Source organism: Monodelphis domestica, chromosome 6 (genome assembly GCF_027887165.1).
Source record: "Monodelphis domestica isolate mMonDom1 chromosome 6, mMonDom1.pri, whole genome shotgun sequence".
Classification (NCBI taxonomy): Eukaryota; Metazoa; Chordata; class Mammalia; order Didelphimorphia; family Didelphidae; genus Monodelphis; species Monodelphis domestica.
Window position 1 is genome coordinate 273648684 of NC_077232.1, and position 4515 is coordinate 273653198.

The 4515-nt window shown below is 42.3% G+C and overlaps 1 pseudogene; it reads right to left on the reverse strand.

Annotated features, from left to right (window-relative positions):
• Positions 1-201: 201 nt before the first annotated feature.
• Positions 202-3828, reverse strand: LOC100018861 (UBX domain-containing protein 1-like; annotated as a pseudogene).
• Between the last annotated feature and the right edge of the window lie 687 nt (positions 3829-4515).

Sequence of the window (4515 nt, forward strand, 5' to 3'; positions counted from 1 at the left end):
AAACAAATATGCAGTCAAGCAAAACAAATTACATTGTGGGTTACTTTAAAAATACACATATTGTGAAGATGGGATTAACTCTTCCCTGCCCATTTTTAGATTTAATCACCAGAAGTGTGTGTGTGTGTATGTGTGTGTGTGTGTATATATATATATATATATATATATATATATATATATACATATATATATATATACCCCACTTACACTTGAAGTCTATGACCCACATGTACAAAAGTGGGTGACAAATCAGAAACCACTGCCCCCTAAGCAAAACTATAGACTATAATTTTTCCATGTAAAAAGTAAAGGAAGGCCCAGGAAGTGATGCAAAGAAGGGTCTTTAAAAGGAAGTACAACTTCCTGTGAGGGAGTTCTTCATTCTTCGGAGTTCCAAGTTCGAGTTAGAGACTGATGGTAATTGGACCCGAGACCTTGGACTTGATGAGACTGTTCTTAAATCTCTCCCTTTAAACTACCACTTGGGTAAGTGAAAAAAAGGCTGACTCCTTTCCTGGATTTCTAAAGGGACTAGCCCCAGGAGAGGCCTCTCCTCTTGAGAGAGGCTTCATGACTGAAGCTCTTGCTTTATTCATTTCAGGGTCCTAGGCTCAAGGTTGAGGACCCTCTGGATGAGGACTAATTATCCCTGCCTGGGTTGAGCCAGGAGCTGGAGGATGGGCAGGGGAGAGTTAATCCCATCTTCATGATAGTTATTGTACATGCTGAGAGAATATATTTTAAATTTTTAATTATTTCTGTTCCCATGTCCCAAATTGAGGCCCATATTTGTTCTTCACTCCTTTGTTCTTAGGAAATTCAGAGAATGTCCCACCTTAGAAAATTTCCCATTGTAGTCATGGGGGAAATCTGCTCTTTCTTTATGTGTAAGATAAAGTAAGAATTCTCTCTCTCTCTGGAATTTAAAAGCATAAGCCCTCTTTGTCCTTGCTAAATACATCATCTAGATTTGAAGATAACCAAGTCCCAAGCAAAAGAAAGAACCACTGGAAACATGGTTAAGGCTACATGTATTTTCTAGGTAAAGGCTGCTGGAAGCTGGCCTGCATAAGCTCTCTGATATTCAATTTCTTAACATGCCTAAGAAGAGTGTGCTGTACACATTTCTCTAACTAGGGAAGTCTGACTCATTTGAAAATAGACTGTGTTGGCATTTTCTTTATTTGGGTAAAGCCCTACCTCCTGTATGATGAAGTAATGAGGCAGGAATTGAGGTCGCCACATACATGGCTTCTTTCGAAATATTCACCAATGGAGACTGTCAAGGAAGATCTGAAGATTCAATTGTCAGGCCAATCATAAAAGCAAGAGGCAGAACTTGCAAGTGGTCTTTCACAGAAAACACTGGTGAAAGATATCTTTTTTGTTAATGGGCTTACATGTTCCCATTAATAAATAATGTTATTCTAGGGAAATGGCCTCGTATTCTTATTGTTTAAAAACACACAAAGGGGCATAACCTTTCAGGTATAGGGGTAATACTGTGGGTACTTATAGCTTTAAAGATATAGCTCCTGAGCCCTCACCACTGTGCTTCCCATTAACAATCAGTTAATAGAATAAAGCAAGAATAGTTGATACAAAATGTTCCTTCCTTCCCAGACCCCCTACCCCTGTATGTATACACATACACCTCCCAAAACCTAGAATACACTACAAAATACCCAGCATACTTGGGAAGTAGTCTCAAACTTAGTAGTAGAATTATAATAAAGTACACATGTAGGTAATATGTAGTAATAGTAAAAAAAAGTGATGTATCACAACTTGAGATACTTCAAGTAGAAGTCCTTTCTCTGTTCAGAATCCCGAGAGTTCCCTTTGGAAATAATGTCTCCAGAATTCTTCTCTAGGGGAGGAGAGGAGGCTGGAGACCCCTTCAGCTGGCATACTTCCTGGCTACAATGAGGGCAGCAAAAGGCACAAGTCCCAGCTCCTGCAGTGGTCTCTCCATGTCAGCTTTAGAAAAGGCCTGCCAGGGGAAGCAACTGTACAGGGTCCTACCCACCCCCTAGTTCCTTCCCTCGATGAAGCTCCACATAGAGTCTCACTGAGGCAGACTGCTCTCTGGCTTTGAATGCCTGTGTCTAAGATGTCCCATCAGGCAGTTGAACCTGTATTCGACACTGATCATACTTTCACTTGGTGGGAGGCTCCTGACTGGGAGAGGAAGGAACAGGGCCTGCCTCAGTTGCAGGGAAGGTCATCTGTGATCCAGTGCCACCAAATTTCTTGGCTCTCTCAACTTTATCCCTTTCAGTCTTCTCCTGGACCCGCTGTCTGGCTGCTGTCTCTTCGGCCTTCTCCCTCCACCGCTTCTCAGCTGCCCTATGCATCTCATCCTCCTGGAGGTGCTGGTGTGTAGTCGACAGTTCCTGTCATGCTCACTGGTGTTTCTCTTTGGTGCCAATCAGTCCTTTTTTCTATCTTCAGACACTGCTGCTCTGGTGGTTACTGGTGGTAGCTATTGCTCCCTAGGCTTTCTAGGAGTTTGGGATTTTTAGGAATTCATAAAACTACCTCCAGTCCTTGACATGTCCACAACAGAATGTCAGTTTGCCTAAGATCAAGAAGAAAACAATCACATAATAAGCAGCCCCTGCCCATTGTCACATGGGGGCTGGTTGAGAGAAGGTAGCTCTCACAAAGCAGTATAGTCTAAAGGAAAAGGCAATGGCTCCAGGTTCATGGTGTTACCATAAGCCAGTCCTTTAACCCCTCTAAGCCTCACTGTCTTCCTCTGCAAAATAAGGTGGCTATTTTCACTAGCTTTTTCACAGGCTTATGATGAACAAAGTACTTCAAAGCATTGTATGAATATATTCGATTGTTGTTCTTATTATAATAAAAATGTCTAATTATTAGAGTGAAAGATAATGTGGTATAATATAAAGAACACTTATTTAGAATCAAAAGACCTGTTTAAAAACACCAAAGACCTGTTTAAATCAGGTCAAGTCCTGATTCTACTGGTTGTGTGGTCTTGGACAAGTCACTTAACTGTGCCTTAGGTAATACCTAAATGACCCACCTCTTCCGGTCATTATGAGAACCAGCTGAAATATTAAAGTACTTTGTAGATCTTAAAACTCTCTAGGACTATAAACTCTAATAACTATTTTACCTGCCTTCTCTCCTTCTAAGACCCATGCTAATGTCACAATAAGGTCTAAGGCTCCAGGGAAAAGAAAATTTTAAAAGGCAGAAGACTTCAAAAAAGGTTTAAAATAATTCATTCACCTCAAATTAATTTGTGCTGCTGACAACCCCAAATCTTTCATCCTCCCATTCTCCCTAGAGTCAACACCAATCTATAAAAAAGAGGTCATTCAGACTAATTTCTTCCATAGAAAATAAAATAGCGGGTAATCATGGCTGCAATCTACACGCCACACGCTTCCTCTCCCTGGCACCAAACGAAATAGACTACATCAAAGGAGCATAAAAATCACCTTTGGAGGAACAGAAGGACACGCCAGTACTCCCAATACTCCACAGAGGCGAAGGTACGTGGGGCTTGAACATTTCCACACTATAATAAGAAGGAGGAAAAGCTTACACAGAAAAGTGAACTGAGCTGCCCTTCCCCCACCCCACCTCCCCCACCAAACCAGAGTGAGCTACCTGAGCACTCACCAGGACAGCAAGTGAGTGGGGAACATCTCTGTCTGGGGGGGGGGGGGCACTCCAGGGTCCTTGGGATCTGCGAACTGCCAGGAAAAAACATCTCAGGGCGGTTTCACTGGAGAATCCGGCACTGATTACAGGGGTCAGCGGAGCTGTACTTGGGGCGGCTGCAATGAACATCTCCACGGAGCTAAACACCAGGGGCGGAGCTAAACACCAGGGGCGGACCACACGCTGATTATCTGGGCGGAGCTGAACACCTGGGCAGTGTGGCTGTGATCAGGGACCCAGAGCTCTAAGAAACCTGAAAGGCTGGGAAGAACTAGTCTGAAGCAACCTAAATTCACAGAAAAACTGCCCATATAACCCAGACTCCAGACCAAAAAGGAAAGGGGAATAAAACCACCAAAAGGATGGCTCATATGGCCCAAAATCAAGCCTCCAGGAAGAAGGGGAAAAAAGTGACTATTGAAAACTTTTATGGTGGAAGTACCCAAGGAAAAGAGGAGAATGAGGAGGAAATCCAAAAAAAATCAGAACATGCCTCCCAAAATGGAAACTATCAACAAGCTCTGGAAGATCTCAAACTGGAAATTATCCAAAAGATGGAAACCTGGAAAGAAAAATGGGAGAAAGAGATCAGCAGTCTGACAGATAAGACTGCTCAATTGGAAAAAGAACTCAAAGCATCCAATAGAAGGGCAGACAAAGCTGAAAAGCAAAACCAGTCCCTAACGTCCAGAATCAAGCAACTCGAAGAAAGCGAGATGATAAAACAGCAAGAATCAATAAAGCAAACCCAAAAAATTAATGAATTAGAAGAAAACATAAAATATCAAACTGAGAAGGTCACAGATCTGGAAAACA